This window comes from Periplaneta americana, chromosome 6 (assembly GCF_040183065.1).
Source record: "Periplaneta americana isolate PAMFEO1 chromosome 6, P.americana_PAMFEO1_priV1, whole genome shotgun sequence".
NCBI classification, from domain to species: domain Eukaryota; kingdom Metazoa; phylum Arthropoda; class Insecta; order Blattodea; family Blattidae; genus Periplaneta; species Periplaneta americana.
Genome location: NC_091122.1, coordinates 94,002,349 through 94,026,950, shown reverse-complemented (window position 1 = coordinate 94,026,950; position 24,602 = coordinate 94,002,349). Strand labels below are relative to the sequence as shown.

Genomic DNA, 24,602 nt, shown 5'->3' with positions numbered 1-24,602 from the left:
AGAGAGAAAGGAGATATGTCTTACTTCGTCTGTGTTGTTATGGCGATGGAGGAGTGGAGCGATGCCATCCATCCATCCATCCAGTGGCGGAAGAGACTAGTTGATACATTCTGTAGCGCAAATAAAATAACAAAATATCTCCCTTCTTACTGTGTAGTTCCGTCACTGAGCTTGTCTTTCAAGAAACAATTCCAGCAGCCTGTACAATAACAAGATTTTGAAAGGAATCCTGAAAATTTACAACCCTCCTATAATCTCCACCCTCATTTGAAGGGACTTGGTTTTATTGCTATTGAGACAAGATAAACCTTACCAGGCATAATGGTTGTAGTAGTAGTAGTAGTAGTAGTAGTAGTAGTAGTAGTAGTAGTAGTAGTGGTGGTGGTGGTGGTAGTGGTGGTAGTAGTAGTAGTAGTAGTGGTGGTGGTGGTGGTGGTGGTGGTGGTAGTAATAGTGGTAGTGGTAGTGGTAGTGGTAGTAGTAGTAGTAGTAGTAGTAGTAGTAGTAGTGCCTACAATTAGTCGTACAGAGCGTTCCAGCTAGGTTTGTGCCAGTAGCGTGCCGCTGGAGGCCTTAGCGGGATTTGTTCGCTTGGTGAGGCAATGTCCAAATTCTCGCGGCTGGCACAAACCTCGCTGGAACGCCCTGTAATGGTGGTAATGGTGATGGTGGTGGTGGTGGTGGTGGTAGTAGTGGTAGTGAAAGCAGCAGTAATGTTAATAGAGGATGCAGTAGGCCTATAGGTTACAGGCCTATTGATTTTAGTAATATTGGTTGTAATAGTGGCCGTACTAGTGGCAAGCAGTAATGGTGGTGGTATTGTTAATAAAAGTAGTGGCTTCGCTTTTCGAGGGTTGAACTCGAGATGAATCTTTGCACTTCGGCTTGCATTGACCCACTGTGTGTCCTATATTATGTGATGATTGTCCTAGTCCGAAAGGTGACTTGGATAGCATTCGTGAACCTGAGGCTGACAGATGGGCCATTCTACCTCAGTTCTGACAGAACTAGGTCCCATTCTCAGCATATTTTTAACTACTGCAGGTAACATATAAAATAAATGGAAGGATGAGAGTGCTGGTGGAATGATAGAAAGGAAACTGAAGTCTTCGAGGAAAAAAAACCCTCTGCAACATCTGCTTTGTACATCAAACATTACATTACAATCTGAAAAAGGATCGAACCCGGGCAACCTGGGTGAAGATTAGCTCTCTTGCGACTGAGTCACAGATGTCGCCATAAGAAATGTTATAATTGTTGATAACAGCTATTTTACATTCTCAGCCACTCAAGTGTCGTGTACATTTCGCGTTATGTTGTGCAAGTTTTTTTGTTTATGAATTAATTTGGAATGAAATTTTATTGAATTTTTTATATTTTCCAATTTTGGACAATATTTTACTTTACGTAAGGGTTTTACTTTAGGTGATTGAGTTTTGTTATATTTACTGTTTTATTGCACTCAGGTTCCATAGGCTTACAGAGTTGGTACAGCCATGACTTGATAGAATTTTATGCAATTTTCTACTTCATTTTACAGTGTATTATATATAAAATGTTACACAGATGCGACCTACACAATTTATTATTTATGTCGTTATATTTATAACGTTATTTATATTTGTATGCTGATGATACTGTTTTACTTTTTAGTGGAAAAACTTGGACAGATGCTTATTATAATGCAAATTGCGGCTTAAAATTATTAAAAAAATGATTCGATTTAAATTCACTTGTAATTAATAAAGATAAAACAATACCTATCCCATTTTCTTTAAATATAAAGGTAATAAACCAATTTCATCTACTCTACAAATTAAAATGTATAATTTTGATTGTTCCCATATAATTTTCAATTGTTCAGTTATTAATGAAGTTAAGGAGGTTAAATATCTATGTATAATTATTGATAATCATTTAAAACGGAATAATCATATTCATTATATTTGTAATAAATTACGTAAAACATATTACTTTCTTGTTCTAAGAAATATTTTGTCAAGTAACTGTTTACGAATTATTTATTTAGCATTATTTCAATCTATACTAATGTATGGTATTATAGGTTGGGGTGGAACTTATAAATCCAACCTATATCCGTTAATTTTACTACAGAAAAAAGTATTAAACATTTGTTTAAAAAATCAGAAACATTACTCAACTGAACTGTTGTTTAAACATTTCAAAGTTTTCAACATTAAACAAATATATTATTTTATTTTATTAAAATATTTTGACAGAAATCTTAATAACTCTGAAAGGTATATACATAAATATAGAACTAAAAATACGAATTCTCTGAGTTTGTCTGAACCTAATTGTAAAACCAATGCAACTTTTTATCATAGCATGAGTCAAGGTCTCTGATTACTAAACAAATTTTATTCTAATATTATTTTAACCACGAATCCTCTACAAATTAATAAAAAAAATATAAAAAATTGTATTTGATTTATAGTTTGGGTTTAAACATATTAAACACTTTTTAATCTGCATTCACTCTCAATTTTAATTTTATTTTTGTCTGTATTGGAATCCCCTCCTGAGCACGAGTCTTACTCATTCAGGAGTGGGCTAGTTTATCTTACACTGTATCAACTTGTATTCATTTCAAACTTACTATGAATATATTGTAATATTATTGTATAACTTTTTCCAAAATATAATAACATTATTAACCCTTGTTACAAAACTAATCAAACCATAATATCAGATTGGACCTTTTATGTTTTAATATTATAGGTTTCACAAATCAATTTATTTGCAATATCGACATTATCTTAATTTGCCAGCGCTGCTAAACTTCGGTGTTTGACAATCAGATCGCCCTCTGTGGTCTAGCGGTAATCGTTGGTTCAATTCTGCCCAAGGGTGATAAAATCCTAGCATGGCTTCCAACGAGAGGTTTCACAGATTTATGACACGTAATAGAACCCTGACCCAGGAAGACTACTCGACGCAAAATTTATCGACTATTCTTCGTCCACGTTGAATTTCGAAACTCAATAAATAAAATACTATTCCTGATTATAAGCAAAATGTAAGCTGTAATACGCATATTTTTAAATAGTGGCATTCCTGGGCTTACTAAGATTCGCCCAATTTTTAACTTCAGTAGAATGGGAATTCGGAGGAGTCACGATTTAGACAATAACGTAGAGTCTGGGATGCAACATTGAGAATTATAATATTTAGCATTCTTAAAACCAAGTGAATATCACCCGACATTAACTTGACTGTGAACAAGACTTGTGAGCAGCCTGTACAAGTCCGCATCGCCATGGTTACGGAAGGCCGTCGGAATATTCTGCTGTACCAGTTCGCCTCGTCAGCGCGCAGACGGGTTATGATAGCATGCGCATATGGTACCCCATCGGGGGCAGAGCGGCCACGGTGTGGGGGCAGGCGTCCCAGAAGTACACTGGGGCCCACGGCATCTGGAAAATGATGCAAGGTGCAAATTTCTGGGGTCCTCGTCCACGGAACTCGCGAGTTGCAACATAAACAAACGACATGCGACACGCGCGCGTCCGCATTCTTGGCGACTGGAATGCCCATGAAGCAGGAGTCGCCATCTGGAGAGCGGCGGACACATATGGCACAGAGCAAAGAAATAAGAGGAGAAGTTACATGACATGTACTTTCTCATTATGGTTACTGGACAGTAATTAGAACAATTAATATTTTAAGTAGAATTTCGACAAATAATTTTCTATGCGATCACATTTTTCCAGATTTCTTTCGTACCTTAGGCAAACATTCCCATTGTTGCAATTCTCTACCTGCTATAGGTTCTAGGCCTAATCCGTACTTCAGGTGCATGCAACACACAATAACCCAAAGCGCCATCCGCGGATAGTTGATAGGAATACGAGCTACTCCCCCATCGCAACCCAGTTACTCACCATTTCTTTCAAAGAGAATCTCAGAAATAACTTCAGTTTATTACAGCTCACTTGGCCGTCTCGGCAACCCTAACACATTAACCCTTACATTCACAAAGTATCCTATAGGACACAATAGATTAATAGGCTATATGCTATAATTTTTAATCGAATAGAAAAAAAATTGGTAGGAAAATTAAATTTAACCAAAATTTCACAATACTATAATAATATTGTACAACATATAAAATATGGACATTGCGATAGTGCGTTTTCTTTACAGTCCGACAAGGTTTAATAAACTAGTGTGAGAAATGAAGTTTTGCCAATTTAAGGGTTAACAACAAGTATTGATACGGTATCGGCGTATGATGCGAATGAATGCGGAAAGATTACCAAGGTTGGGATATGATTAGACCCCATCAAGAAGAAGAAAAAGAGGAAGACCTGTAACAACATGGAAAAAGGGCATTGTGGAAGCTATGGAAAGAAGACAAGTAGGAGAAGACCTATGGAGAGAGAGAGAGAGAGAGGGGGGGGGGAGTGGTATCTTGCAGTGCGATACATTTATCAGTGACTGTAAATTAATATTTGGCTGTCAGAAAATGTCAAAAGGCGTTGTAAACTGACTACTTAACTTAATAATCCTTTGTATGGTCCTCTGTCAGCCTACTTCTTTGCATAGGCTATCTTTCTGTACTTGGGTATCATTATTTCCAACATCCCTCCTCATTTTTGTAACGTGTAATGTCTACATTCGACGTACAGTAACAATAATAAAAAAGAAGGATTTTATGAAAAGTAAATTCTACTTTCGTCGCTGTAGAATTTTCTTCTTCTTCTTCTTTTTCTTCGATTCATGGTTTGGGCGTAAGTCCATTTTGACTTCACAGAGTTTCTGACCATTGTTTCCACGGTATTCCAAGATCTCTTCTACCAGCTAGTCTACAATTAAGAACTTGTTTAGGAATACGTGTAGATTATCTGTCATTCTCTCTACATGATGGGACTTCCAATTTTCTCAATTTTTTTAGTCCGTCTATGATTGAATATAAGCTCTTCTCTTATATCCTCATTTCTAATGTGATCCTTCAAGATACATTCCTTTAGTGACCTTATAAATTTCACTGCAGAGGGCTGTATTTTTTAATATCTTTATTCTAGAAAGTTCATGATTCCTCTCGTACATCGCAATTTGAACACCCGTTACTTTATAGAACTTCAGCTGTATCTCTCTTTGTGTCCTATTTTTAATGTTCCGCAGATATATAACGAAATTTATTTCAATTCTTTCCAATAGGTTGCAGTAGATATCTAACAAAGTTATAACCCGTCTTCTTAGTCACTGCAAAGAACACTAGCCAGGAGTTGTTTTATAGTTCGCAATATACAGAATGAACCGAAAGTAATGCCATTAATTTCAGACAAAAAGTTTAATACAATTTTGCTCGTTTTTGTTCCCTTTTCGAGATAATACTTACTTACTGGCTTTTAAGGTTCATTGCCGCCCTCACATAAGCCCGCCATTGGTCCCTATCCTGAGCAAGATTAATCCATTCTCTATCATCATATCCCACCTCCCTCAAATCCATTTTAATATTATCTTCCCATCTACGTCTCGGCCTCCCTAAAGGTCTTTTTCCCTCCGGTCTCCCAACTAACACTCCATATGCATTTCTGGATTCACCCATACGTGCTACATGCCCTGCCCATCTCAAACATCTGGATTTAATGTTCCTAATTATGTCAGGTGAAGAATACAAAGCGTGCAGTTCTGTGTTGTGTAACTTTCTCCATTTACCTGTAACTTCATCCCTCTTAGCCCCAAATATTTTCCTAAGCACCTTATTCTCAAACACTCTTAACCTATGTTCCTGTCTCAAAGTGAGAGTCCAAGTTTCACAACCATAAAGAACAACCGGTAATATTACTGTTTTGTAAATTCTAACTTTCAGATTTTTTGACAGCAGACTGGATGATGAAAGCTTCTCAACCGAAGAATAACAGGCATTTCCTATATTTATTCTGTATTTAATTTCTTCATTTATATTTGTTACTGTTGCTCCAAGATACTTGAACTTCTCCACCTCTTCAAAAGATAAATTTCCAATTTTTATATTTCCATTTCGTACAATATTCTGGTCACGAGACATAACCATATACTTTGTCTTTTCGGGATTTACTTCCAAACCTATCTCTTTACTTGCTTCCAGTAAAATTCCCGTGTTTTCCCTAATGGTTTGTGGATTTTCTCCTAACATATTCACGTCATCCGCAGCTGATGTAACCCGTTCAATTCCAAACCCTCTCTGTTATCCTGGACTTTCCTAATGGCATACTCTATCTAGAGCAAAGTTAAAAAGTAAAGGTGATAGTGCATCTCCTTGCTTTAGCCCACCGTGAATTGGAAACGCATCTGACAGAAACTGACCTATACGAACTCTGCTGTAAACGAAACATTTCATAGGTTATTTTGGGGAAACCTTTGATTTAATTCCCAAACTCAGTCAATTTAAGAGAGCAGTGTATTATGATGGTAAATGATTGAAATAATTTTAGTTTAGTCATTTAAATGTACAGAAATTAGATCGGAACAAATCAAATTTCTGAACATTTAGAAGAGATCCAGGAATTTGGGAATTAAACCAAAGTCTTCCCCAAAATACCCTATGAAATGTTTCATATAAATCATTTTTATCTCGAAAAGGGAGCAAAAACGAGCAAAATTGTATTAAACTTTTTTGTTTGAAATATCTCAAAGAATAACTCTCTGAAATTAATGACATTACTTACGGTTCACTCCGTATATCCTTCCTCTTACTTCTTGGAAAAACTCTTCTCGGGAGTTCTGTTCGATGTGACAACGAATAAACAGCTGGCCTACGTTGTTTAATTGACGTGAGACAAAATAAAGCGCCTAGTGAGAGAGAGAATAATATTGGTATAGATTTCTCGCATTGATTGATTGGTTTATATGGGGAAGGCTACTTACACCATTCTCTGGTCCACTGCACTAGCCCCAAGCAAGGCGTATTCTCACACACATCCATTACTGTGTTAAGTTTCACATGTATCCAATACTCGCTTCTGAACCAGCTTCCTTCGCACGTCGCCAACCGGTGATCGTAGAAATGCTTATGAATATGATAATGGCATTGAGGGAGGTTGACGAAATTATTTCGATGCCTACATTAGAGAAACGGGGGAATCCCCAGAAAAATACAAACACAGTCTTATCCGATAAAAGTGTTTTTATGAGTTTTTCTTTCAAAGAAAAATTACAGACCTAATCGGGAATCGAAGCCAGACCACTACTGCAACGTCTGCTTATACTAATTATTATTTATGATTGACATAATATTAAAATGTACTTCGACCAACAATATGAAGTTAATTGGTGACTAAACAGTTTACGATTCATGAGAACTAATCTAAAACATTATTTTGACATTAAATGATTAGTATGAACGCCGAAAATCGATACAACTCTAAAATGTATGGTGTTTATTTATTAATTGTTACTATATCATTTATTAATATTAATATATTAATTACTAATTACGAAGAAATTTGAAATAACACTCGCTAGTAACTTTCGTTTCCTGAACGTTGGCAGCTTTTCCAAAGGCAAACTATATTGCCAACGTAACAGTTAGAAAGTAACTGCCAGTTGTAGGCCTATGTAATGTTTGTCAATAACAAAATTTGAAATAATGTTAGCAAAAGAAAATTCAATCTCACAAGTATAAAATAACTACATCCACAAGTACAAACAGTAATGGGGAAAATGGTTAGGTTTCACCCTTCGGATATACAGGGTGAGTCAGGAGGAAAGGTACATGGTTTGAGGGATGATAATATTGGTGATTCTGAACAAAAACGTTTATATGAACATAATAAGTCCTGTTCTTAACAGTTTCGGAGAAAACTAATGGAAACAATGAGGAACGGGAAAAGTGCAGGTGATAGTAAATTAAAACACTGTTACCTTAAGTTCTGTTTAATTGTGTACTTTTCTTTACAGAACATGTTCAAAACGTTCATGTCAACTTCAATGAACTTTGCAGTTCTTGTAGACAGCTGTTGTTCATCTGAGCTGATTCGGACATTCCTTTACTTGAGCAGAAGCATGTAAAATGCGAAATTAGTTCTCCCTTTATTTCCACTTTGCGCTTGTAGACTTCGCTCTTAAGCCAACCCCATACACAGTAATCCAAAGGAGTAAGGTCGGGTGACCTCGGTGGCCAAGAAATTACTCCAACGCGACCGATCCAACGTCCAGAATACGTTTCATTGCTCCTAATACAACCTTATGCCGGTTTGGTTGCGTCCGCATGTGAGTTCTGACGAAGGACATGAGACTGAAGCCCGTGATTTTCAAACAGCTGTATGTCAGATACTGTTAAGAAGAGGGCATATTTTCATATAAACTTTTTTTGTTCAGAATCACCAATATTATCACCCCTCATAGCATGTACCTTTCCTCCTGACTCACCCTGTAGGTTAATGTAACAAGGCGCCGACAATAAAAAGTAGTTATTTCGAAAAATGGCTAACCGTCCACATGTAAGGCATATGAGATATGTATGTTTAAGTCTCCTTTCCAAACACCACAATTTCATTAAAATATAGCGTTTTCATATGACGATTTCGCCTTGTGGGCAAAAGAATAGTCTATTATGAAACACTTCGCAAATTTACCTTCTTTATTTTTCTTCCCATGACCATTGTCTTCGTCTTATTTGCATTTATTTTCATCCCATACTGTTCACAGATTTCATTTAGTCTTATATCACCTACCCTGTTCAACATCCACTTGAAGGATTTAGTCAAGAGCTGTTTTCAAAACATTGGAAGAGTAATACAGTAGGAGAAAAAAAATAAAGTGCATAAGATTTGCTGATGATATGGCGTTGTTAGCAGAAAAGGCGGTGATACTAAGGAAGGGATATGCTACTGGAGGTAAATGACATCGATGAGCAGTAGGCCTATGGGATGAAATTAAATGCAAATAAGCAGTGGGATGAACTGCTGAAAGGATGTCAAAAGGACGCTTTTAATATAAAAAAGAGCAAATGAAGCTTTTAACAGAAAAAAGAGCACCTTCTGCGGATCTCTGGAAAAATAACTAAAGAAAAGTCCATTGAAGTGCTTTGTATGGAGTGTGGCATTGTTTGGGGCAGAAACATGGACATTACGAAGTGAAGAGAAGCGAATAGAAGCATTTGTAATGTGGATATAGAGAAGAATGGAACGTGTGAAGTGTACAGACAGAATAAGAAATGAAGCTGTTGGAAAGAGTGCGTGAAGAAAGAATGATGCTGAAACTGATCACGAAGAGGACAAGGAATTGGCTGAGAATAAACTGCCTACTAAAGGATGTACTGGAAGGAATGGTGAACGGGAGAAGATTTCGAAGCAAAAAAAGATATGAGATGATAGACCACATTAAGATGTATGGATCATAGGAGGAGACAAAGAGGAAGGCAGAAAATAGGACAGATTGGAGAAAGCTGGGTTTGCAGTGAAAAACCTGCCCTTGGGCAGAACACTGAATGAATGAATGAATGAATGAATAAATGAATGAATGAATGTATAAATGAATTAATTATGAAACAAGTTTATAATGTTATACTTTATGATACGAGTCAATTTTTAGGGAATGAACGAAGCGATTTTCCTAATTTTGACGAATGCAATAACTGTATAACATTACAAACGTGTTTCATAGATTATTTTTTGTACGACAGAATTATAAAGTAATTAACAAAGAAATAACATCTTACTTGTAATGATGGATAGTTTGATATCATGGTCTATGAAAAAAGAAGTTGCTATGGCAACAATGATGTAGGCCTACTGAATATTATAGCATGGCAAATCGTTTCATATGTTAACTTTGACGTTTTAGTTGACATAATATTTTTACGATACTGGTTTAATAATGTGTTATATTATGCATGATTTTGACTAACGATAAAGATTGTTCATAAAGCTTAAAAAAAAAAAAAATCACAGCTAACATTTGTGTCAAACTCAAAGTGAAGACATAAGGAGGCTCGAACTCTGAATCAAGCATGCATTGCGTGTTGCTCTTGGATTCCAACCCATTCGTTCTTGAAATAGACCACATCCGCTGAGAGGTGTAAATGCGGGGGTGGAGGGTAGGTCGCTGGTATTGAGTGGATGATGGCGCCACGCGTCACACAATTACAGGTTAGGCAAGCCCGCACGACAGCGTTACAGCTGTCCACTCAATTACAGCTTTTTACATTCCCACGAATACGTCTGTCTGTCCGTCCGCATGCATGTCGGCTCAGCGATTTGTGTGTGTCCTCTCACGTCACGTGAAAAAATGAGTGCAGTATTAACTGCACGTACTTGCACACTAAACATCGTGTCGAGTTAACATGACAACTTTCAGGCGAATAACTTGTATTAATTTGTGTTGGAAGTTGTGTAGTTGAGCCCTTCAACTTTTGTTTTTGTTTTGAATAGGCAACTTTTCAGAACACGGAAAGCGTTGTTCTTCTTCGTGGCTACTCGCGACCACGCAACAACAATCCCACAGCTTCACGGTTATCTTGTGTGAGGAAAAAAAACATAATAGATTTTACGGATATCGCCATTTTTATGCCTGTCATCATGTAATGATGATTTTTCCTGGAAAATTAATGTCAGATAGTTTTCCCCTTATTAAGCAATTTATTTTGTTAAATTCTATAATTCTACTGGCTTAGGAATTATAAATATTCATGAAAACAGTTTTCTTTATAAATCATTTTTTCTTTCTGTGGTTTCAATACACTTTATGGTACTTTCAATATTTAAAATATGTTAAAATTTTTAAACTTTTAAAACTTCATAGTGATAAAATAAGTTATTTTTTAAAAAGGTAATACACCTTAAATACTATCTACGACCATTTAGAAGTAGGATTACTTTTTCATACAGCTTATTTTCACACTATGAAGTTTTGAAGTTTTAAACTTTTGTCATACTTCAACAACAAATTTTTTGAGCTTCTTGATTCCATAAGTTTTATAATTGTACTGATATAATTATAAATATTCCTGATTTCTTTTTATTAAGCAACTTTTTCAGTTTCTTGATTTGTAATTCTGATATAATTATACATATATTCCTGAAAACTTTCTTTTATTAAACAATTCTTTCAGTTTTCCGCTAAGTTTTATAAATGTACTGATATATTTGTGAATTTTTCTGAAAGTATATCCGTAATTAAGCAAATTTTTTTATGTCCTTGATTTTGATAAGTTTTATAATTTGTAGTGATAAGATAATAAATTTTCCTGAAAGTATTCTTCTTAGTAAGCATTCTTAATTAGTTTCTTTTTTTTGCTGAGTTTTATATTATACTGATAACAGCCATAACATGAAAATATGGAGTCCACATTAAAACAGTTATACTTTTTTGCTATTCTCCTACTTTCTTATCCTAATTACTTCTAGTCACCATTTACATACATAATACATTTTTTTTTGTATAAGGTCTACGTAATTACACGAAAACTGTACACGCGCAATTGAAAATGGATAAGGATTTGTAAATACATTTTATCTGGAAATTAACTACACGAACGTTAAAAAAATCGTAGATCACATTCAATATTACGTAGAGTAGTGATGTCAAACTAAGCACATTTTTTGACCTTGTCGTGCGCGGGCATCAAGCGCTAGGTATGGAAGGAGGAAGGGTTATGTATTGCAGTTGTATTTTAAACTTTAATAACATAATAAAGAGTTAAGAAGAAATATTCGCTTAAATTCCATAGTAATATAACTATACTGTACTAAGTGAATGAAACACATCATTTATAAAAAAGTGATATCCCAAAAAAAGAGATTGAGTATGACATGATAAGTTGGAATTGATGGTTTCTTTAACCTTATAAAATTATACATCTTGATTACATAACTTTTAACACTGTATCACTTCGGAATTTGTATGATAAGAATTTTCTTGTGTTAAATATTATTAATGTACCTAACAACGTACGTAACAAGGTACGTTAATAATATTTAACACAAGAAAGTTCTTATCATACCAATTCCGAACTTATAAAATTAATCAATAAACTAATCCAAATGATATTTTAGTACAAAGCAAAGTTACGTAGGTATTGTATAGGCTATGTTTTAACTGTAACTAATATTACATAACAAAACTCTTATCGTATTATGCTTTTAAGTTGATATTGGTGTGCAACTTCCCATCATCAGAATATAAAATTATTTTCTCAAAATCTGCTGAAGCTATAGAGCTGACGTTTTACTAACACATGGGCACATATCTTTTGTTTATGTTGTAACAGAGTTGCTTTGTTAATTCATTTCCTTACAAACATTTTCCATGCGAATATTTTCAAAATGTTTAATACACTATCTTCAGTAAAACGTATTTACGATATATCAATTTACGAAACCATTGTTTCAGTACTGTAGGCCTAAGGCTACTAAATAAACATATCTGAAAATCTGACTTTTCTAAACATATTCCTTTTCAATAAGAAGCAAATTTGTGAAAAATGAGCATTAAAATTAAAACTTACATTCTTGTAATGCATTTATACTTCTCAGAAAAATCTAAAAATTAACATGGATATAGTTTTAATAAGTTCTCTTCCCTTTATCCATTCAATCAGTGCTGGCCAACCCTGTATATAGCTCGACCAAGCGACATATACTATCTCTTTCGTCTGTCTCTTTCCTTTTCGCTGTAAAGCACTCAGGCTCTCCTGAGCTCTAAAGCGCGCGCGCTTGCGCCTGTGGGCATAAGTTGACATGACTGACGTAGAGATTCGCGCCCGTTTGGGTTTGGATGACTTACTGAGATGTGAATGCGTTGTAACAAATTTAATAAAGTAGGGAGTCTACAAAACTAAGTAGAGGAATCACCAACAACACACCATATTAATGTTTTTCTTAGCATACAATTTAATAACTATTTATTTTAAAATGATACGCATAAATCAGCTCTAGGTGGAGCAAATAGTGATGTGACTATTTAGGTTAGATCAGTAAGTTTTTCAGGAAATAATATTTGTCATCGCTTGTTCCTTAATCAGAATTAATATAATGGTAAAGAAAACGTAACAATAGGTCTTGTTTCGGAGTCAGTATTGACACGGCCATCAAAGGATAGTAGACGACTTACGACTTAAATTTCATAAGCTGGTGCCTGGTGGATAGTGAGAATACTGAATGAGCAATCCTTGTGCAGCTCTTGAGGCTGTAAGCAAGGTTTTTTTTTTTCCGGGATTTTCCTCAACCCTCTAAGAGCAAATGTTGGATAGCTTTCGGCCTTGAACACTGAACTCATTTCGCTGTCAATATCATCTTCATCTCATTCAGACGCTAGATAATCATAGCTGTTGATAAAGCGTCGCAAAATAACTAATTAAAAAAATATATGTAACTTATCGTGTAGCGAGGCCTCCGTTTCTTAACATCAGAGAAATTTAATTAAATCAGTTCACTTGAAACGGTGCAAAATGCGGAAAAACCATATTTACTCGTACCTATAGGCCCACATGTCTTGCTTGCATACCATCAGCCCTCTCACCTTCCAGCTTACTGACATGACATTTTGAATCACCCTGTATTACACTTCATTTGTCTGAAAGCAGTCTCATAATTGAAGCGGTCAGTAGAAAAAGGGACCTATCCCTCATTTTTTCTGAAACAGAGTCACTCGTATAAGGTGAAAGTTCAACTATTATTCTATTAGATTATTATGTTATTTGAGTGTAGTTTAGGCCTATTCTGAAGTATAAAGTTGTTTAATATTTAGAAGCTTCAGCAACAGGCTCAGTTGAAAAAGGTAGCTATTCCTCCAAACAATGAAAGCTTTAATCTTATTGGTTAGCTCCTTCGCCAACTGGCCAATAGGAAAGCATGTTTTATATAATTGTAGTAAATAAAGATGGCTGACTCTATTGGGCATATTGAGGTAATAATGGATGAAAATACAAAGTCTGTGATAAAAACACCGAAGAAACGGAAAAGATGTCCTGAAACTGGAAAGAGAACATTAGAAAGAAGGCAAAGAATAGTGAAAAAGTATATTATATATCTAAAAATGGAAAGTGTGTTCCAGCCAAAGTGCGATTAGATGTGAATTGTTGCAAAACAAAGGTGTAAATACAAGTCATTTTCGAAGGATGGCAAAGATGCTTTGTTTTGTGATTTCTGTGACCTTAGTGATTATAATATTCGGAATGCATATTTACTTGGGTACATTAAGTCTCTTCCATGGAAGAGAGCGTATTTAAAAGATAGAACTAATGTTGATGAAACAAGAAGGCACTTCATCTTTGAATATTATGGAAGGTTACCAAGCATAAACTTACACAACAGGGTGTGTAAAAATGCATTCTTATACGAAATATCCAAGAAATGTCATCAATTTGATGTAAAATATACATATAATGATGTAGATGTGTACGAAACTGTTAGTTTTCAGAAAGGGAAAGGGAAACCTGCAAAATTACAAACGACTCTGACAGCTAAGTAGGTACTCTCAAGGCAGACCGATTAAGACTGCAAAATATAGTGATGTTATACCATTAATTAAATTTATGCCTCTTGTGTATCAAGACTTTTACTTTAATTTGAAATCAGAAAGCTCACCAGATGATTATGTTGAGGACATTGATGAGCATATGTGATTGTACTCAGATGTGACATTTTCTTACTGTTATTAAAGAATAATGAATTAAGTTTTCAATGAAATTTTCTTTTTATTTGCAGAAAGGTACCTCAGTTTGTGGCAAAAACTGTCATAAAAATCTTTCCAGGTTCCATGTTTCGTAGGTCATTTATTAAAAATTTAAGAAAGGCCTAAATATCTCAGACTTGTTAAAAGAGGGATAAGCTTAGGTCCCCTTTTCCTACTGACCCGTTCAATTCATGTAATAATGATGGTTACAATAAATTATCACTATTAATACCATACGTATTGAATTTTTTTATATGAAAGACGGGAATTTTTTCGATACAACAATACCGATAATAGGACACGTTTATAAATTTTATGAGTGACCCACCGAGTTTTTATTACAGACGGAATAAATTCTGTTGCTATTGTGTGTAATGGCAATAATGGTGATCGCTTACAAACTCAGCATTTCGACTGGAAGAAATGTAGGCTTATATAAATTCAGTCAGGCGTAAGATAACAGCAATAGATGTTGCATGATATACGTGATGTGTTGATCACACTGTACTACTGTAGGCTGCTTCACTCGCTGCAGCTACCCAGTAGCGAAGCAAGCTCCGGTCGGTAGTCAGGTCCTCGTGAACCGCCAGCGCTCAACAAATTCACGACATAAGCCCGGCAACTCGTCTTTCCGAATGACTGGCCAGCATCACAACTCCGAATTTGGTTCAAATCTATTACGCGCATAGTTGCGGTGGCTTGGTTATGCTCTTCCGATGTCTTTTGTCTCGATGCTTCATTATTCATGCTGATGCTGGATGTTACTATGGTTACCAATGCATCGGCCAGTCAGGGGAGGAGTAGCGATGTTATCTCGCATCGCCTCGAGGGTATGGTATAAAAATACAAATGAGTTCGATTCCAGGGTTATCAACCCCAGATACAATCTGTGAGTGGAGGCGTCGTCGACAGTAAGGTACACACCAACATCTGAAGCGCGCCTGCTCTGCGTGCATTGCACGCGTCTTATTTGCAGTGCATCCCCTGTCTGAGTTTGAATTGAGGACCTCATGCTGAACTAAGCACTTAAACGACACTAGAGCGCTTGACTGAAAAGCCTACATGAGCATGAAGTGCTCAGATCTTTAACTAATGAAGATGAGGAAATTGTGAAATAGGGTTCGCAGGGGGAACATGTAGGCCTACCACAGCTACGTTATCCGAAACAAATGTCACAAGAGGATAGAAATGTAAAGAAACAAGAGGAAGGTAAAAAACTAAAAGGAAACAAGCGGAGAAGAAATGAAAAGCATCAGAAGAAAATAAGCCGCGTTGGTAGCTCAGTTGGCAGAGAACAGGTTTACGACGACCGCGAATCAGCTGACTCGAGTTCAAATCTCGGTAGAGTTGCATTTGTGACGCAAAAAAACTAAGGTTGTGAAAGGTTTTCTCGGGATTCTCCCGTTTTCTCCTCGTAATTCTACCAATACTTTTCATAATTATTCACCTATCATTATTAACTCAGCCAACGGCATACCTCAGATAACGCGTTTGCCTGCTGTTCCGAAGTTGTGCTCGGGCGTGAGTTGTATTCACGCTTCAGCTGATTACCTGATTGGGTTTTATTTCGAGATTTCCCCAACAGTAAAGCAAATTTCAAGTAATCTATAACGAATCCTCGGCCGCATTTTGACATTACTGATTTCATGCAAAATAACCTAGTAGTTGAAACAGCGTCGTTAAATAACGAACTAAAAATTACATCTTCGCCTCGAAAAATATGGCATCACTTCTGTTTGCATGTCACCGAATCGATCGTCTGTCATGGTGGGTGTTTCTCGCAGATTTTTCAAAGATTGTTAGATGGCAGTGGTGGTTTTTTCTATTAGATGATTCAAAGACTCGCATAAGATGCACCAAAGCCCTCCAAATTCTTGCTTGCCTGACGAGGACATGACGATTCATGTATCTATGAAGTACGACAGACCACAGTCAGAACGGTTTTAATGAGTAAAGAGGAATGCGTACAGCGGCGGATAATGGAGCCGGCTTAGCCAGGTAGCACAAATTAGGCTGAGATGCTTAGGGATGCTGCATGTCTAGCCCTATACACACCTCTATACTTCTATGAGAAGGGAATGCGGTGAAAAAGGAAAGGAAAGGGGAAAACAAAAACACGAGGAAGAACTGGGCCAAGAAAGGGCAAAGAAAGGAGGTAACAAAGAAAACTAGAAGAAGGGAAATTACAAAGGATAAGAGAACAAGGAAGGAAGAAAAGACACTGAGAAGACCAAGAGGAAAAAAGAAGATACAGAAAGAGGATGATGAGTTTAAAGAAAGAAACATGACATAACCTACAAAGAAGGAAAGAAAGGAAAAAACAGGACGAGAAGATTGAAGCATAGGAAAAAAATAATTGGAAAAGGGATTAGAATGAGAAGAATAGGGATAAAGGAGATGGAGAAAACAGGAGAAAGAAATGAAGAAAAAAGAAATTACCTGAATCAGAAAAAAAACGAAACATAAGAAGGCAGAGAAGAGAGAATAGTAAAATGAGAAGCGAGATTAGAAGAAAAAAAGGGTACGAAAGAAGAATATGAAAAACAATGAAGAATGAGAACAAGGAAGGAAGAAAAATGACGAAACAGTAAAGTAAGAGAAGGAACTGGAAGGAGACTGCTGAATAAAATGAACAATTGAAAGACTTGGAAAGAGTAGAAAGAAAGGAAAGAAACAGAACAAGGATGGAAGGCGATGGAATTGCCTGAAAGACTCTGATATCGTCTTCTGAAACTTTCATGTAAACAATATACAAAAATAGGCAAACAGCGTCTTCTTCCATCTCCTGTCGGGCGGACATCTTATCGACACACAAACGCAATACAAGAGTTAAGTTGTACTCTGCCAACACAATCCCTCCACGCAGCCTATCTGCGTGTAGGTATTACAAAATTCATTTCGGTGTGGCGTACTCTAGAACGGGCACTCGTGCTGACAGCACACCACGTCAAGTCCTGTCAGCTCGGCTATTCTAGGACACTACAGACCGATCTCAGGCAGGAGTGTCACTTACGGAAGCCCTAATAGGCTGACTCTCGAGTGTTGTGATTGGAGAGGCAAAATAATTCAACGTTTAGGAATTTCTTGCATATTACGTACATATTCATAGTAAGGCATATAACTAAGTTCACATCAGTTGTCCTTTCACAAACGAGTTTTACTCATTTATTTTATATTGTTAGCCTATTTGGAGGTATGAGTCTCATCATCATCATCATCATCATCATCATCATCATCATCATCATCATCAATCTTTAAGAAGGTCTGTTTGAGTCTCTCTCTTCTAAAGATTACGAACCTTGGTTATTAGATATTCACAAATGCTACACTCTCTAGGCATGTAGTCAGCATAGAACAAGGTCACCGCTTAACACAATACATAATAAATACAAAGGAAAGGCCACAAGGTCAGACATTACGGGAACATAACTCTTCAATTTCCTGCCAGAAATAAAATCTAGATTTATAACCGAAAGATCCAAGACTGCGGGATGGCATTCGGAATCAATTTTGAGTTTAGTCGGTAACAATATAGGCCTAACATTTAAAAAATAACAGAATTGAAGAATTCCGAATGATTGCGTTTAACGCGTATACAAAAATAATTAGGATAATGGACATGGGATAAATACTGTAAATATAATTCGCTGCAAGATTTAAGTATGTCTAATCAACGGAATGATGTGTTCGGCTAAAGGGAGTTTAGTATTTTTTTGTGTAAATGAAGTTTTGTTCCCCAGATGAATACAAAAGTTAAATTATACACGCATCAGATGTGTTTTATTTGTGTAAAAATAAGAATCCGAAGTTTAATTTTCATTTATCTCGAACCTCATTTTTATGACATCTCTCCCTTTACCCAAACACCATCGAAATAGGCCTAAGCTATGAATAATTGTCAATCCTTCAATAACGACAACAACAATAATAATAAGCATTAAAACAATGTATTAAAAGGACAAGTAAAATACTGTTTCTGAGTCAAAGATAATAACATCATTAACAATTAACTAGTATACTGTAGGATGATCCTCTGACTGAGGTTCTGGCTGATATGTATATCTATTATCAGGCAGTACATCTCACTTGACGATATGTCAGAGGAAGAACAATTTGTATACATCTGAAGTCTGATTAGTGTAGGCCTAATATGTAACTAATCGGCGATGTATGCAATTAAGGGGGAAAGAAAATGGCCACCCTATCCCATTACATCCTGGCCTACTTGCCTCATAAGTGGTGCCTTGTTGGTATCACTTGTGAGATTCAGACCTATCTTTAGACATTTGACTAAACAATATCTGAAGTCTGATTAGTGTAATATGTAGCTAGTCGGAGATGTATGCAATTGAGGGGTAAGAAATTACCCATCTTACCCCATTTCCTCCTGGCTTAGTTGCCTCATAAGTGGTGCCTTGGTGTCTTGTGAGGTTCAGATCTGTCTTCGGAAAGTTGACTGAACAACAATTTTTCAACCAAGAACAGGGTCTTTGGCGTGTCATAAATTTACGATTTGGAATACGTAGTATTTTTATTTATCTTTCGAAGGACTTTTTTTATATTATTATAATATTTTTTTCCGGTACTGAGGATCGAATCGAGGACCTCTCACCTTAATCTTTGATAAAAAATTCCATCGTCCTTTGTCGGATATAAACTCTCGAAATTCGTTCTCATGGCGATAACCACTAGATCACCGAGTAGGGGAAGGACGACGACGTCTCGTGTCTCCCTCCTCTACCTTAGCGCCACAGGAATAGCTACAGTCTCTATCCATTTAGTACCAGGCGACTAAATCACAGATATCGTCCGATAACCTCAAGAGGAGAGATGTTCACCGCTGTGGAGTAGCCTAACGATTAACAATTGGCATGTCTAACCGTGAAACGATCCGGCATGGGTTCAAATCCTGGTTGGGACAAGTTGCCTGGTTGAGGTTTCCTCCGAAGTTTTACTTCAAGCCATTAAGAGCAAATGTTGGGTAATTTTCGGCGCTGAACTCTGGTTTCACTGCGCTGAACCCTAGTTTCATTGCGTTGGACCCTGGTTTCATTGCGCTGGACCATGGTTTCATTGCGCCGAACCCTGGTTTCATTGCTCTGATTCCTGGTTTCATTGCGCCGAACCCTGGTTTCATTGCTCTGATTCCTGGTTTCATTGCGCCGAACCCTGGTTTCATTGCTCTGATTCCTGGTTTCATTGCGCCGAACCCTGGTTTCATTGCTCTGATTCCTGGTTTCATTGCGCCGAACCCTGGTTTCATTGCTCTGATTCCTGGTTTCATTGCGCTGAACCCTGGTTTCACTGCGCTGACATTATTACCTTCGTTTCACTCCTGATCACATATATAACAGATGGACCATCCCCATGCTAAAAACGGTAACATGTGGAAGAGAACAACCACCAGGATCGCCACTGTCGGTTGGTAACGACCGCTATATGGAAGTACAGTTACTCCATGCAATTCAAATGAGAGTTATAACGTGACTTATTTTGCAGACCCTAGGTGGCAGCATAGGGAAAATGATAAAAGTTGTTGCCTTCAAAGCCCATAAGGCTGATCAATCCTGATCGACGACTGAGAAGAAGAAACAAGAAATTATAGGCAAATAGAGAATAGACAGGTCGTCCAAATCGTAAGAAATATTTATGAAACGAATAAATTACATAAAGTAATCTATGTAATTTATTTTATTGTATAAAAGACCGCTTAGTAGAAAAACGCAGCCTAATATTAATAAGTGGATGGGATGAACCACTAGGGCTGGAGGAAAATATAATAAATAGGCAAATAAAATAGCATACTAAGCTACCAGCTAGTGGACAGAGTAAAATATAACGGAGATACATGATTATTCAACCATAGATTTAGTTTTAATAAAAATTTGCATAACTATATTTATGTTATAACAGCTAATCTTATCATCCAAACAGAGCGCGTGTTTAGCTTCTTATTATGTGAGAAGATTTAATTAAGAGATAGGGAGTAACTTTAAGACTAAGGACACCAAAACTTCGAAATGTGTATGTTTTTTTTTTATTATTATTTTTATAATGTCTAGGGATCCTAACTTATGTAGGTCTATGTTTGCTGTGAAACTAACGCTGAGGCATTTCCGGGTTGATTGTATATACAAGGCACAATAAAATCCGAAACTAAGCAAACCTAATCCATCACTTTTTGGTATAGGCAAGTTGTATAAGCGGAGTACGAGGGGAACTACCTCAGCGTTAGTTTAGCGTCATTGGTGTATTATTATTATTATTATTATTATTATTATTATTATTATTATTATTATTATTATTATTATTGTCATAATCATCATCATCTGCATTTTTCACTGAAACAGAAAAATTCGTCCAAGTTTCTCTAACATGTCACTCAATTCAAACAATAAGTACAGTACAGGGTTTCCTCTCAGTAGTTCGTTCTCTGCTAGAGTCAGCGTCCCATCTTTGCTTCATTACTGCGAATGCACCGCTTCAGAGACTATGAATAGCCCCAAATGCTCATAAAAAAGGAAACTCCCCTCATCTGTACGTACATACGTTAACAAGCGTCCAGAAATGTCATATAAAATATACAGACAAGGAAGAGGGGCTTACAACAATGAACCACAATGCCAGGGCCGGGAATGGATCGCTTCAATGCCGCGTGGACGTCAGCTACATCGCGCGGAGACGTTCGGGCCAGCGTCCCGTAGTTCAATGTTGGGATCGGGTATCCCAGTATTATCAGAGCAACCCAGTTTACCTCAAGAGGCACGAAACTTATATACTTGTAAATGCCAGCACGTGCATTACTTACTATATCATTAATTGTTAGATCAACTATCACCTAATTTAAAATTGTTTGCATCTCATGCACCTGATGATGACTTTTTAAAGTCGAAAATATTAGTGACTTTGTAATAAATATTGTGATGTAACAGATTATCTGACCTCACAAACTGAAAAGTGTATTTAACTGAAAATTTATTATATATAATTATTAATTATATATAATTATTAACCCTGAAGTAGTTTTCTCAAAGCACTCAGATTTTTCTGCAATTTTTGTAATTTGAACTAATGCCTTATCAGTATCTCAGTATTATCAAGTCGAATGCCTGAAAAAGAAGCGTGACTTGTGATTGAAAGGACTCAAATCCAAGTAAAACTCGCTTAAGGTAATTAAAAAATTGTATATCATCATGATCTTCTGAGGTAGCTATTATAATATACGCATTTTCTGCAGAATTAGTCAACACTACTCTAAAACAATGATCGCAAGCCGTCACACAAATGTTTTAGTTACTAATTCTAAGAAATTTTAATTATAAATTATAATGCTGTATAATAAAATAATTACCTTATGATTTGTGTAAACTTTTAAGAACAGTGAATTTATATTCACGCGCGTTTGTCAAATGTGAACTTTATAAAAGGGATTATCAACATGTAGGCCGTGATTTTTCATCATTCTAAATTAGAGAACCGCATTGTACTAAATAAATTGTTTTTGCAAGATCTCACATTGCTGTCCATTAATCTGTACGTCGAGAAGCATTTCTAATCAGGTGTACACACTTCAAGAAAACGTTGTTCTTCTAATATAATGTCAGTGTTCGTCAGGGATCTTGTCATTAAAAGCAGAGTATAGGTCAGCACCAACCTCGGTACGACTTTTACTCGATTTTACGGTGGGTTGGTTGAATCTGGAATCCTTTCATGGCGAGATAAAACATACCGCTTCGTCTCCGGGATCTCAAAGTTCAGAATGAACTAGGCTTTTAGGAATATATACAAGACTAGTGACAACTCATTCACGAAGATGGAACGATATCGTTAAGTGAACGTACTTTAACAAGTTGGAGCACTTCAGTTTTGTAACAGATGAGAAGTATTGGCTTAATCAACATATCAAGCAGATGGCCAAGTGGTGATTTGTAGATCTGATGAGGCACTCTAAACAAGTGTTCGTAATGTCAAAATAGGCCTATTAAAAAAGAAAAGCGAAGTAATAGTATTGCTGTCACTAAATCTACTGGGATGAAAACAATGCAGAAATAAATACATTCAAGCAAATCCGGAATACTTAAACGTACTGTAGGTACAATATTGTAAAAGATGCAAAAAAGTAATGTTTAAACTATATAAACTGGCGATGGCTATTCCAGTTTCTTTTCACAGTTGCGTAAAGCAGGTTCGAAAAAGAAGCCGGTTGAAAATAAATGTGAGAAATGTGATTTCTAAGAACGATGGGAAGCTACGAAGTATCGGAGGAGAAAGCATTGAGATGCGGGGCACGGATTAAATATTCATAATTCAACTAGCACTGTTAAAATATAAATGAGCAATTAGAATCTCCATTTGTCACGAATGCAAGTCATTCGAATACCAGAAATAGAACAAAAATAACGATCAAAAGAGTTAAAGACAACGACGCTCTGTTAAGACTAGAATAACATATTTCGTCTGTAGGTGGAACATATCAATTTGTCTATTCCTCGATAATGCTATGATTAATCATTAAGATTACGATTACGACGACGACGATGATGATGATGACGAGTCCTTGGCACCTCTACCGCTTGCGAAGACAAGCAAACAACAAACAAACCTGCCACTGTAATGTGTGCCATGCCAGTTGAATGATGAATACAAACATTCATCTAATCTAACCATCCATCCAGTGCACAACACAACAAACTCACGTTCCACGTTGGAATTCCTCCAGTTAAGAACGGCGGTACGCCTACCTGGGATGCGTCGTCGTCTGAGGAATCACACTTGTCACTAAACACACAGAAACACAGAGCACTGCGAAGTTCGAGTGTGTCCCCGCATCGCCGCACTCATACACACCCACACGCCTCACTGTCTGTCTCGCGACTGCCTGAATGGGGAGGCACGCGCTCCACCGAGCGCGCTTCGGGGATCATCGGAGAGCCGGCCGAGACGATCCGAAACGAGGGCCGGCAGATGCAGGCAGGCAGCATCTTCCCATCTCGAGGGACGGAGGGCGCTAAAAAGTGAACACAAAAGGCGCACACACCGCCTATTTAAACACATTCGTTCGTTATTGCCATTATAGAATGCGTAATCATTGCAGACCAATCAATACACAGGGTGTCCCATAATTTAATATATTGAAGGTGACGTTATTAAAATATTTAAATGTCGCTACTAAATTTCAGTTGTATCAAATGTGTTTGTAATAAAACTGACGAGGAAATCATCATCATCATCATCATCATCATCATCATCATCATCATCATCATCATCGCGGATTAATCCTCGTAACTTTCGTTCCGATCTCATGAATTGTTACACGGAATATCCACGTTTTCTTTAGTCAGTCAGCATTTCTTATAGGCTTAGTTTATAATAATTTAATGTTAATTTCTGAATGCAATGTTTCTCCATCCGATCGACATCTTATAGATACCTTCCAGTTCTTTCTATTGGCATATTTTTCTGTTAATTTAAAGGTGTTGAGTTCTCTCCCAATTTCTTCGTTTCTGCTACTGTTATATTAATACACGGTCTTGTCGAGAAAGGACGAATATAAATAGTTGGGTATTAACTGAAGCATTTATTTTTTCGACATGACATACGTGAGATCATAAAGTACAGTACATAATCTACCATTTATTTCTTGAAACGGACGTCCTTAATTGACAATAAAATCTTCATCTTCATCCATGAGATTTAAAACCTCACAAAACGACCTTCGGTTGAAAGTATCGAGATGCTTCAATTGATGTAGCACCTGAATTCTGTATGAATGAAAATGTAAGTCGTAAGAGCAGATGAGACGGGGGTCATGGTACCACAAATTAAAATGACGAAATCCACACCTACTAGCCTCAAAACTGTCGTTATTCTTGTAAAAGCTTTAAATTGCAAAAGTACGTTGTGCACCGCTCCACCTTTCCATGACGACTAAAATGGCATTGTATTGGCAACAGAATATGCGCGCAGTTTATTGCCCC

At 36.6% G+C, this 24,602-nt stretch overlaps 1 protein-coding gene across 5 annotated transcripts in view; it reads right to left on the bottom strand.

The window, feature by feature from the left end:
• The window catches only part of robo1 (roundabout 1), a 670,252-nt gene extending 646,730 nt beyond the window's left edge, over positions 1 to 23,522 (bottom strand). For 3 of the 5 annotated variants that reach the window (XM_069828458.1, XM_069828462.1, XM_069828461.1), the window contains exon 1: positions 23,322 to 23,511. The gene's annotated coding sequence lies outside the window, so the exon portion shown is untranslated. Of the gene's footprint in view, positions 1 to 23,227 lie in introns of all 5 variants that reach the window. The other 2 variants (XM_069828459.1, XM_069828460.1) reach the window with 2 other exon arrangements.
• Between the last annotated feature and the right edge of the window lie 1,080 nt (positions 23,523 to 24,602).